The 13,562-nt window shown below is 38.5% G+C and overlaps 1 long non-coding RNA gene across 1 annotated transcript; it reads left to right on the forward strand.

Annotated features, from left to right (window-relative positions):
• Positions 1-5,248: 5,248 nt before the first annotated feature.
• LOC125502232 lies at positions 5,249-13,441 on the forward strand. Its single transcript, XR_007280088.1, has 3 exons — positions 5,249-8,303; positions 8,375-8,457; positions 12,950-13,441. It is a non-coding gene; the product is annotated as an uncharacterized LOC125502232 (long non-coding RNA).
• Positions 13,442-13,562: the final 121 nt, after the last annotated feature.

Genomic DNA, 13,562 nt, shown 5'->3' on the forward strand with positions numbered 1-13,562 from the left:
TCGGAGGCGGCGAGCGAAATTAATGAAATTTCACAGTTACGCGACGCAACTTCGATCCGAAAGATCTCTGGACGCTGTCCCCCGATAGCGTTGCACTCTTACGGATCAACGAGGCGTATTACAAATGCACGTTGCGTACCGGCTGCGACGCTCTTCAAGGTCCCACGATTTTCACGGCCGCGCACTTCACGCAATTTATACGTACGTGGATACGTGTGTGCACGGAGTTGTACATACGTGCGCACCTGATGTTGTAACATACACATGTGTGCGTATGTTATACTCGACGCCAATTAGATCTCCCGCAGGACTCGCGGGAGTTGAATTACAATGTTCATGTAATGTACGGACATGCGGCAGCTGGAGCGTTTGCGCTATTGGGCTAATTCGTGAACGTACGTGTACCTACGTATTATATCCGTACGTAGATACATGTAGATTCTACAAGAGTGACGTAAAGTTATTGAAACAATTATTATATTGTACTCAACACGCGTTTTCCTGCGATTCATTTGCATCGTATATACATATATGTGTGTTATATGTTTTCTTAGTTTAATTATACACCCGCGGAGCGTACGACGCGTTGACGTGTTTTTTTTTTTAGAAGAAAAAATTTATTCATCTACTTTTTATTCACTTTTTACAATTACATCACATGACACAGGCTGAAGCCAGGTTCGAACGACGATAGTTATTGTATAGTTGAAGAGGTGAATTCAAAAGGAACAGAGAAAAGCGAACGGCGTTTATCAAGAGCGTCCATTCACGGAAATACGCGGATGTCAATTAAAGTCCGTAATAATTAGTGACACGTTTCCGTTAATTGCGCAATTAGAAAAACGTGCGAGATTATCTCAGTTAATCCGCAACAGATATACGTACCTACCTTATACTCACTCACTCGTCATGTAGGTTGATTTCTGTTATTCCGTTCGACGCGATGCTAATTATTATGCACGAATTTTGCACGTTACTTAAACGTAATTCTCCGGATATAACTGTCAGGAAATTGAGAAAACCAATTATACATATTGCATACATATATCTACGAATGTACGTACCACGCGTAAGTACGGCCGCTGCAGCTCCGCCGTTACGAAGACAATTAGTTTAATAAGTATAATTGCCAATAATGATTCGCGCATTACGCTTAACGAGAAGTTTATGATGTGTGCTTTGATTCCGTCAGATGTTCCATCGTATTAATAATGCGTTATATGTGGGTACAGCTCTCATGATCGATTATACCTGACGTTTGATCTGTTGGAGAAAAACTGTTTAACTTTCAGATTTTTCTGCCGTATGACGCGAGATTTTATCACCTTGTCGTTGCGAAAAGAAAAAAAAAAGTAAATTGAATAGATGAAAAATGCTTTCGAACAGATACTCCAGGGCTTCGAAATTTTTTCTATTCCTGAGGTTCGTTTTTGAAAAAACAAAAAAACCAAAACAAACTGGTCAAACGTTCAGTAATATCTCTATTCTTGAAAATCACCGAAAATCATGAAAATGACTTTAAAATTCCAACAATTTTTCGAATCCGTGTAAAATACCCACACGGTAGATATGATAGTCATTAAGAAATTATCTTACAATGGGAGGACGGTAAATTTTATTTTCAACAAGCATCAACTATACTAGGTACATTAATTTTAACAAGGTGTATCATGATACAACTAATTGACAGTTTTGTAATCCATAGCGCAACTTTATAACTGCAGTTGATAATCAAAAAGGACGTCACTGACGCGAAATATAAATACATACCTATGTATATTATACGTATACTGGAATGAATTAACGTTACACCCGTGTGTATAATAATATAACAACATTACAGTTAATTAATCCTTCTTTTCCTTCCGAGTATCCAGTTACACTAAAGCAAAAAAGATGAACATTTGTACAAAAAACAAAATTGTTTTATCGTTTTAAACAAATAGCTGTGGAAGTTGATCAATTTGAAGATAATCGATGAGTTTTCCAACGGCGTCTCCCTGGCTAAGAATGATGGAAGACATGAAAAAATTAATCGAATCAAAATCTGCCAAAATTTTCACGACTTTTCGTACGTGGATCTGAAGTCTATATAGCATATCCTATGTGTGTGCGTACGTAGAATAATTTTCGTTCCAGTTTATGAGGCTCCACACATTATGTGAAAAGAAAGAATGATGAAATAAAATGAGGAAAAAAATTAGAAAAAAGAAAAAGTTGGTGTTCAAGGATATCTGCATAGTAATGCGGACGAAAATTCGCCCATGGCATAATGTATGCTACATAACGCCTAAAATGACGCGATATAATACACACTCGGTTTTATGGCATATTTTATAATTATTACTTCGATAGCCTGTCGCCATTATAAACTCGATAAAAAAGCAAAAAGGAAAGAAGAAAAAAGAAAGATGACTTGCTATTTGTGATGGCCAATGGATAATATCATCGCGAGATCCAATATAATAGATGCAATGGCACATTTATGTATACCGCAATGACATGTAATTTGTATAAAATGACGTAATTTTTTGCGACACCGCAACGGAAGGTGAAAAGCGAAACTCGAGCCTATATGAGCCTTCTAAGGAAAATGGAAATGGGAATCGAAATGGGAATCGAAACCGAGGCAATGGACTTTACCTGCCCACGACGCCCTCCTATGAATATATGTATATCACACTCGGCAACTTCCACACACACACACACACACACACACACACAAAGCGAGCTTCGCGACTGTGAATCGTTTCGACGAATCACACATAGGATATACCTACTTATAGCGAGCCGGTTGGTACGCACGCATAAATACATACGCGTACCTCGGTTGAAGCGGACGACGGGCACGTATAAATTCAAGTCTTTAACCCGGCTGTAAGGGGGTCAGTTGACCTTGTCTCCCCTTGAAAATGGTAAATAACAAACGAACTCTAATTTATATACGGAGCCCTTTTTGTCGGGATTGTACAATCGTCAATACAATCGGTATGCGTGTACCGATAAACTACCACGGGGCACACACATGCTATCTGCGGGGTGGAAAAGAGGGAGGAAAGTCCTGGCGATCGTGATGAGAATCAGATGAATTTACAAACTTTCTTTCCGTGTTCGAAAGTAAGAAGAATCATCCTCTCAAAATTTCATGTCGAGAAATACCTACCCTTTTTCGAAAAACACACAAAGATCTCGATTTCACGATATCATTTTCGAATCAATCGATTCGCTTATCGTCTGCCACGGTGTGGACAGGATGCCGTCCCTTTTTTGCTGCAACTTACGCCGACGATTACGATGACCGAGTGGTAAAATTTTGAGGTGTGGACGGCGGGCTGCAGAAAACCTTAACAATACGATATTAGTCTGTGTGAACCTAGTGGTAGAAAACCCAGCCCAGTTTACATTCAAACTTTGAGCAAAATCATAGTTGGAATAAAAAAGTGTGCACTGTAAATGTTAGGTATTACATAAGTCCGTCACACATGATCTGGCGCAATTATCATTGTCAGTACACGCGATTCTACCGCTATACGGGGACATTTGAGCGTTCGTAATGAAGTATGCGTGTACGAATAAATATAGTACGAGCATCATCCGTATCGGGTTATCCAGTTGCGAATAACTTTCGCAGATACACCGAATTGCGCTCGCTCGTACCGCAGCGATTAGAATCGTTTATTACGTGTACGTAGGCGCACTTATGTACCTGTATTATACAAACGGAGTTGTTTTACGAAGCGGGAATTTATTTTTATCACCAAGGTAGAAATCTGATGCAGATATACGTCGCAAATTTTAACGTTCTCCGTCTATACGTTATACGATAATTATCTATAGGTATATACTGTACGCGCATATGTAAACTACAGGTCAAGTTAGTCATGAATTATTAACTCCGTGTAATGTTTCATTCGAGTTCAAGTTCAGATTCGAATAACCGAAAAAAAAGGACGAACGGTTCGCGTTCCGTTCGCTCCTACTTTTTCTCACTTCGCTTTCCATTCGTAGCTATTGTTCGGCAACATTCTACTTGAATTTTGCGATTCTATCAAAAGCTGAGTTTACTTGGTACGAATTTCGTTGATGACCAATGGAAACTCGAGAAGCGAGATGAAACGAGATCGTTGGACTTTGCGAAATGAGTGAATGCTTCGATCTATGGTTTTTAAATTGAATTGAAATTTACCAAGCCAAATAAACACAGAGCTTATAGCCTTGGATTTTTTTTTCAAAATTTCTTTAGTATTCTTGAATATTTTAATCTCAGGAATCCAACTTTGGAAGCGAATTGATCTATCTGTAGAATTGATCGAGTTATCGCCAATTTTGCACTTTTTGGAGCAGAAAAATCGGGATAACTCGATGAGAAAAATTCGTAGCTCAATTTACTCGACGGATTCGTGTTCCTGGGGTCAAATTACGTTAGAAAAGTGCCATACAATCAATTTTAAAAAATAAAAATTTTTGGTCAAAATTTGAAAAAATCGCAAGGGGTACCCCTTGGAAAATTTTCGATTTTGGGCCAAAAAAAAATATTTTATTTTATATGCTATTCTTACGTATTTTGACCTCAGGAATCCGAATTCACAAGTTAAATTGATCTATCTATAAAATTGATCGAGTTATCGCCAGTTTTTCACTTTTTGGAGCAGAAAAATCGAGATAACTCGAAGGGAAAAATTCGTAGCTCAATTTGGCCAACGGATTCGTGTTCCTGGGGTCAAATTACGTTAGAAAAGTGCCATACAATCAATTTTAAAAAATAAAAATTTTTGGTCAAAATTTGAAAAAATCGTAAGGGGTACCCCTTGGAAAATTTTCGATTTTGGGCCAAAAAAAAATATTTTATTTTATATGCTATTCTTGTGTATTTTGAGCCCAGGAATACGAATATGGAAGTCAAATTGGTCTAACTATAAAATTGATCGAGTTATCGCCAGTTTTTCACTTTTTGGAGCAGAAAAATTGAGATATCTCGATAAAAAAAAATCGTAGCTTAATTTACTCAGCGGATTCGTGTTCCTGAGGTCAAAATACGTTAGGAAAGTGTCATACGATCGATTTTAAAAAGACTTCATTTTTGGCCCAAAATTTTATATCCATGTATGTGAAATGTGAATTGTACGGACAATTAAACATATGATCGACACTTTGAAGTTCAAAATGATATATCGACAAAATCAGAAATATATAAAGACTAACTGGGAGAACCGCAGCGTCTATTTTTGAAAATTGGATCGCATCAGTTGAAATCGTCGCTAATTAAAACGAAAAGTGATGATATAATTTAAATTTTTATTTAATTCAACATTGTTTGCTCATCATTTCGTGCGTTAATCTCCGCTAATATGCACATAAAATGTTTCGTCATAAATTTTCAAAATCACTTAATTATCCTCCCCTCGAAAACACTAGAGCCATCGGTCACTCGTCAATTGAATTCTTCCGATAATCGTATCGTCTTTTATCTGAAATGCCGCTGCTGCGGTTGCTGCTGACGAAGTCAAATCGAACGACTCTGATAAAACAGAGAAAAAATTAATCGACTATTACATGAATTTTGGACATAACATGGGATTACACATTGATTTCGTCATAGCCTATAACGTTATCCCGTTTTGCGAACGCGATATTTTTTTTCCTCTTCTTTTTGGTGTGAAACGAATAAAACGTTGCAAGTTTTTTTTTTATCAAACCGTTAACGACCCACGGTTGGTTCTCCGTGTCCGCAAAACACAAAATTAATTTGCGATAGAATCTTTCCACCCCTTGGAAAGTACCCACAATTAATATCAAGGGATGAAATTTGCAGGTGATTTCTTTCTCAACGTATTGAACAAAATTTCAGGTGAGGACTGAAGAAAATAATCGCCCTGGCGCGTATACACATAAATGTTTCCGCGTTAAAAGTTTTGACAATAATTCTATTTCGCTCAAATAGTCAATTAACGGAATACGTATGTGTGTATCTAGCAATGTATCTGGTGTACACATGTAGACGCAGATACAAGACTCCCACGTTTTACGCGGTTGAGTTAGACCGGTCTCTAGGTCAGATTGGGTAGGTTGGGCTATACCGATACACTGGGGTTTAACCGTTAATGAAATTATACTCTAACTTCCCGGACACGGCGAATCTCACGAGCAATCGTCATTTGACAATGACATTGCAACCGTTTCAGAGCTCCACACTCTTGCAGGGCAATTCGCGATACGCCGCCCGGACGCACCGGCTGCAGCACACATTACCCATACGAATGGCTGCTACGTTTAACTCGAAAAAATATCTTATTTATAGTTCGTATCTGTACCGTTTGAACAATCGTACGTGTAAAATATGATATACCGCAGGAATTCGTACGTGCAGGAAACGCGAGTTCCATTTACCGCGTATTACCTCATGGGGCAGATCGAAGAAAAAAACGGAATTTTTCGTACGAGCCAATTATGAACGTTTGAAAGATTTCAAGTCATCGATTAGCCGGCTGTGAGTCGAGTTGGAATTGTCATTTTTCCCGATGACGCCATCAGCTGGATATTGAATTTTCAGAAAGTTGATTAGGTATTGTTACGATCGAAATTTCAACAACAAATAGAATTCTACGATTGTTTTTCGTGGACAAACGAACTGATAAGGAATTCTCGCGAATGTAGTCGTTTCACGAAAATATAATCCTCGCAGGTCTTTTCGGAAACGTATCACATAGTTTCTTGTGTCCGATAATTAGTTGTGATCATTAATTAAGCGTCATATGGTTTTCGTGAATAAGTTCCGTAATTAATGCCGACATCAAATCGTCTATAATTGCCAAAAATTTAATTGATAGAACAAGGGCACTTTCGATCTGGATGGAAAGAAAAGCACAAAAATGACCTTCGAGAGTTTACTCGAACGGCAACTTCGGACTTCAAACTTACCTCGGAAAGAAGGACATGTTATACAAGACACGGACGCGTAGTGCAGCTATATATAAGAAAAAATAGAAATACAAGCTCCTCAGAGTGGGTGGACCGATATACCTATACTCGTTGGAACAAAATTAAGTCAAACTTGAGTCGGTGTCTACGTACGCCGATTGGCCGTTCCAAGGTCATCGGTTCTCTGACCGATCTCCAGAGATGGCGAAATAGCGAGAAGACATTCCAAGCATACGTGGGATGAATTGCAGCACTGATCCGTTGATTTTTTGACACTCATTGTCAGTTCACATGTAGGTACGTACAATTTTCATGGGAACCTGAGCTAACATTTCAAGGTTATTCAAGGTGAGTGGGTTACAAGTATATCGGAACAATTAACACCTACACCGCACACATGTGAAATATTTCAAAACACGACTGTTAAATGACCAGGAAAATTAATATTTCTCGTCTAACTTTTTTAAACTTTTTGTTTCGTCGCTTCATCGCGATCATTCTATATATTGTATTATTAGCTACTAGGATCCGTCGCTTCCGGTCTACAAACCCTGACATCGTTAAGGGTATGCATAGGATCTGTAAGTTGATCTCTCTCGATCTTGCCACGGAATTGATTTATAATGGTAATTCGTATGTATAAATTTTCAATACTTAATGGTACTTTAATTTTTTTTCCAATTTCTCTTCCTTCCATGACAAATATCTGAGACACGTATTTTACATACGAAGAAGGAAATGAACTTGAAAATCTGCATAGCACCAACTTGTCTGTTACAATTAATGGAAAAAAATTAATGTCGCCAAGTTCGACTCGCGTAACGTAGATGAAATCATACCACGTATATCAGGTGTGGAATCCAAAGTTCACGCGCGATATTCATGTGTATTTTTGAACACACAAACTCGCGTGTACATGTGTACATACAACGGACGGCATGTGTAAAACCCATGTTCAATGACAATGAACGCATAATGAATCCTTGTCATATTATTAGCTGTAAAAAGAACGGCTGAAAATGCTCATCGTTCTACGTCCGATCTGGTCAACATTGACGATTGTAGGCAAAAAATTGCAAAGCGTCGATTAAATTATATGTATATCGGAGTACAATATCTAAACCACTCCTAACGTCGATATCGATCTGATACACATAATTTCAGAGATAAAAATAAATTCGTTTGCCTTAAACGGAATTCAAGTATGTACATACATAACCATTTACACATGTGCGGATTTTATCGGCGGTTTAGTTACACAGTTCCTTCAAATTTGTCATATTCGCGAGCGAAAGATAATTCTTCTCGAAACCATCGCAATGACACATATGTATAATATTTCGAGTACCTATATAAATTGGACAACGCCTGTTTCGGGTAACTAGGTATTATATTACCGCGCAAAGATCTTTAGATTAATTAATTTTTTAAACGAAATGCGTGGTCATTTTTTCAGAGATGACCTCGCGGTTCAGACATGTGTATTTACAAAACTGAATTAATTACATAAGCCAGGAAGAATCGATGATCATCTCACGGGTAAGTGTGCATATTTAATATATAATGATAATGAACAGCGCGGTTTTACGCACGTTCACGGACGCCTATTTTTTCTTTTCTTTTTTTCTTTTTTTTTTTTTTTTTGTCGTATTTCTTTGTCATTTGTGCACCTTTATATTTTTCTCTTCTTCTCATATACAAGCGAAAGCAGGTTCGATTATCTTAAAACGGACGCATAAATCGATCCGCTGCAGCGAGCGCGTAATTTTAATTCCGATTATCGATGAAGAATCAGGAAAGCAAACGATGCGGGGTACGTAAGAAAGAAAAAGCGAAGAAAAAATCAAACGAGAATTCGCAATCCTCTCTGCCGACTATATTCAGACCTTGACTATTTATAACGCGATAATAAATCGCGAGTGTGATGTGGAATCAATGCAACATTACATTTGTGACGTTTATGCAAACTAACAGAATATAACTGCATGTCGTTCCTGTGGCATTTCCAACAACGTTGAAATATAGATATACCCCGCAGGTTTTTTCAATCCCAAATGACTCGTGCATACGATCAAACTCCTCCGGTACACGAGCGTAATAATACCTCGCGGCGATGTCGCTCGCCTTGTAACATTTAGTCACACTTTGATCTTGAACTCCGCAAACTCGTGTCTGAGGAGAATCTCGCGTGTCACCGAAGAGGAGCTCTTCGTTTCCCGCGGGTGTAGTAGGTAAATTACGCGACGACCGCTGATTGGGAATTTTTGGCAACGAGCTGTAGCGATACAAATGCGATAAAATTTTTACCGCGATCGGATCGCCGCTAACGTTTTAGTAAACGGTAAAAAACAAATTTACAAAACCCAAACACTCTCACAACTATATCCCCACCGATTTTTCTCTCGAATAACAACGAAGAGACGTGGAAATTATCTCAAAGGTGCGATCTATCGCTTGGACAAGATTTGAATTAATTTCAATATTTTTCACTGTCTACCCACATCAGCCAGCTATTTAATTATTCTTCAGGCAAGACATATCGTCCATCTTTTCTGTTTCTTGATCAAACTTGAGTTAAAATTTACGACTCCAAGAAGTTTGAGTTACGCACTCGCGCTATACCTCAGAATTATGAGCGGAGTATCGCGGATGACTGGACCAATTAGATCCCCAAGTTTCTGTGACGCAAAAAGTCATTTGAATTTATCGAATATTATCATAACTGAAAATAATCGAAGGACACGCGATACAGGTGGTTCGAGCTTTGGGGAAAAATTGAAATTTTGGATCAATTAACTCGCCGGGAAGATCTGCACTCGCAGGTCGCGTGACTTCCAACCCTACCCGACGAGAATCTCGAACCGTGAGACTGTAATCCTGCGGACTGACGTACATAGAAGGCTGAAGAAAAAAGGAGAGAAACGTGTCGAGTTCTTTCCCAGAACTATAAATATCACACACCTCGCAGGATTAAGGTAGAATATCTGCCGATTATTGTTGCCCGCAAAAATCAAATCTCGTAGATTATTCACCGCGTAGAATTCCATAGTTTAGGGAATTTCCCTTTTGGGAATTATAGATGACTCCCATTGGGCCCGGATAGAGGATCCAAGTTCGAATCATCGGATTTCGGGCGTTTCCCAAATGTGTTTTTTCGCTTTTCTTCCATCTCCTCGTTTTTTTTTTTTCATACAATCGAGGAATATTTTTCACCTCGGCGTACACGTACTGCGGTACGGCGAGTCTTTTGACGTCCGCACAGATTTTCGGGACCGCAGCCTTGAAATTATGCCTATCATTCTACGTCTGCATGGTACCTGTTAAGAGTAAAATGGGAAATACCTGGCTAGCATTATTGCACTACATGTATTTACATATAATTGAGTTTAAAGATTCGAAAGGTGAAACTCAGCTGGCACGATCAAGAACCAGGACGAATCTTGGTCACCGCCGCTTACGCTATGACGTATTATATATCTTACCTACCTACCTGCGTATACCTGTATACTATGTAATAACCTACGTTCTCGCGTAGAAGATCAGGAGATCCGTGACGAAAGCAGTTCGCATATATATATATATACGTAAGCACGTGAGCCGATGATCGGCATTTTATGTCTCATACTACGGTTACATCCATATCCATATACATATATACATACAAATATCGTACGAATTTATACAATTATTTACACACTCCATAGTTTTGCGATACGCGAACCTGTATATCGGTATACGAGATAACGGTTTTTATTCATATAATGTTAAAATAAAACGTACGACACATGCATCACGCGATACCCTATATGGCGATTCACGATCAGTATTTGTCTCGCGATAAAGCAGGAATAAGAACATTCTTAAATAAATAATAAAAATCAATCGATCGATCGATAAGTGAGTAAATAAATAATGGAAAAATACTTTGGAGAAATTATCGATTTTCTCGCGCGTGATTCACGACTCGATCGTTTCATTGCAATTTCCTCTTTACACGTTACATGCAGTTTGAACTATGCGTGACTACGTACGCATTCGCTGGGAAAGGCGGTGTAGTCCGACTATCGTATGTGGAAACATTACTATTTTTATATACTTGTACGCACGTGTACATATACGTATATATGTATATTTGAGGATCGCGTGATTCTGCCTATGTGGATTGTCATATTTCTTTAGAAAGCTGTATTATTGCATCACATCCAGCCTCGTTCTGCAGGTATAAGGCGAGTCGCCGATATGCTGGGGCTGTTGATGCGCTGCAGCGACGTCAAATACATGTCGCATGTGCACATATATATACATACAAATACAATATCCATATACCTAGTTACAAGTACACGATTAGGTATAGGTAGAACTTATTGTCGGAGCACCTCGGAATACTCATGTGTGTAATCTTCTTTCGAGTACTCGCGACTCAAAGTTTGCTCAAAGAAAATATGAGTATTTTTAGACAGGGGGCATGACGTATAATGTACCTACAAGCGACTACATGCTTCGTATACTTACACATGTAAGTTCTTTCATTTTTTTCGATATTTTTATCTTTTTATTTTAGCTTGCACGATATGTGCAGCAGCTCGATGAGTGAAACGTGGTATTTCTTCTTTCGCCGTTTCCAATGGTTTGCCCGTGATTTCGGTATAAATCTAAATTTTTTTAATATAGACATAAGCGCGTGGGGCAAATATATATATACATATGTATGGGCGATGATCGTGATTCATAAACGAAATTCGCTTTCGGTCAATTATTTCATTGAGAAATTTCAGCTTGTAAATGAGAAGAGAAAAAAAAACTTTTTCCCCCAAGAACTCTAGAACGATAAAAACGACCGGTTAAGAGAACACGAATGTAAATAACCGAACGTTATCTGCGATAACGCGATAACAATTGATAAGGCGAACAAATTAGACCCGGTTTTTAAACGTGCGTTAAACGCACCTCTATTCATACAACCGTCGAGGAATCAACGATGTTCCTCGTTTTCAGGCTTTGATAATTCCCCCGGATCTTTTTTGTAAATCGTGTCCGAAAACGATGTGGGTTCTGATCTCAGCTATTGAAAAATTGTCTTACCGACCGAGGCGAAATCCCTCAACGGGTTGTAAAATCCCTTAACCGAGGCTCTCGTGTCAGCCCGTTACGCGGACCCTGTGTCCGTTACCACGGACGATAAAACAGTCACGATTTTTCACGCGTTTCATTCAAACTTTCGGCGTTTCTACTCGGGTGAAATTTTCATAAAACTTTGCTGCGAAATGTCCCATATTTTTCTACCCTATTTTATACGTACATTCCCCGTTACTCGATTCGTGTCAGTGAAATGTATTCAGGCATAAACCGCCATTCCTTTCCATACAATTCGAACAATCACCCGGGTCTAATGATATTCTATCGTTCAAGCTAACTACAGTTCAACTTTCCAATTCAAAAGGTCCCTTTGAATTTTCACAAACAATATACATGTACGCCTCATTCAAATAGCCACGATGACGAAAAATCGATTTCCGGCCTATACTGTATTACCCTCGATTTGTTGGATCACCGGCTTACACATTCGATCGTTGTAATAAATGTGTGCGAATATTCAGAAAGTATATGAGTGTCGATTATTACCACATCCGTATCAGAGTTTTTCTGAGGAACGAATAACAATGTGGCTTCGGAAGACCTCAACTTTGATAAATCATCGTCATGCGATTATTGTGGTAAAAATCAGCACGTCCTTTCAGTGAAAAAAAAAATACATTCCTACTGCTGAAAAGTGATCGAATGATTTAAAAAATTTCATCGATCAGGCTCGACGGGGTTTTTAGCGAGTTTGGTAAATCCGCAGTCATTGTCCCTGTGAAATTCTGATACGTGTTGTAATTCCAACGAAGAAAGTCAGCAAGTCCCTGGAGCTTTATTACATATATTTCAATTAGAACGACACACGCTTATGTACGACGTGTTGTCGTCGAGTGGGCGTAGTAGAGGAAACTACCGTGTGCCTGCCGAAACTTACGCGTTTATTTCTCAACAGATTTATTCATCATGAAAAGCGCAACTACCATCGGTACGCCTTCTCGATCTGCCAATGAATAAAATCATTTTTACCGCACTTCTACGGGACATCGTTCGCGACCACTTCTCTCGGTACAGTAGATGTAAGCATACGTACTTGTTTTTATTAAAAAAAACTTCAATCTAACACATGACACGGTGCGCACCTTTTTTATCTGTGAACATGGTGTATTATGACCCAGATAGATAAACGGCAACCCGCATGCGGAGACGTGTACTTAGTTTATGATATCTATATATGCAAAAGCTCAATGCAGCGTGCTTCATATGTGAAATGATATCGTTTCAAATTTTACAGAGATTATATGAAGATGAATTCTTGTATCAAATTGCTAACCATTTCTGATGATCTTTTTACTGTACAGCTTCGTTGTAAAGAAGTTCACTCGAATTTTAAAAAATTCCGCCTGCACTATAATTCGTGACGCGGTTTTAGAGGAGGAAAAAAAGTTCGAATAATTCCTCTTTCAGTGCTTACGGCGATAACGCAATATTCTATACTCTTTTGCTGAACAGTTTTGTTGCTGAATTTACTGGAAATTTCAGTTCCTAAAGCTTTTTTGTTTCTCTTC

This window comes from Athalia rosae, chromosome 1 (genome assembly GCF_917208135.1).
Source record: "Athalia rosae chromosome 1, iyAthRosa1.1, whole genome shotgun sequence".
Lineage (NCBI taxonomy): Eukaryota > Metazoa > Arthropoda > Insecta > Hymenoptera > Athaliidae > Athalia > Athalia rosae.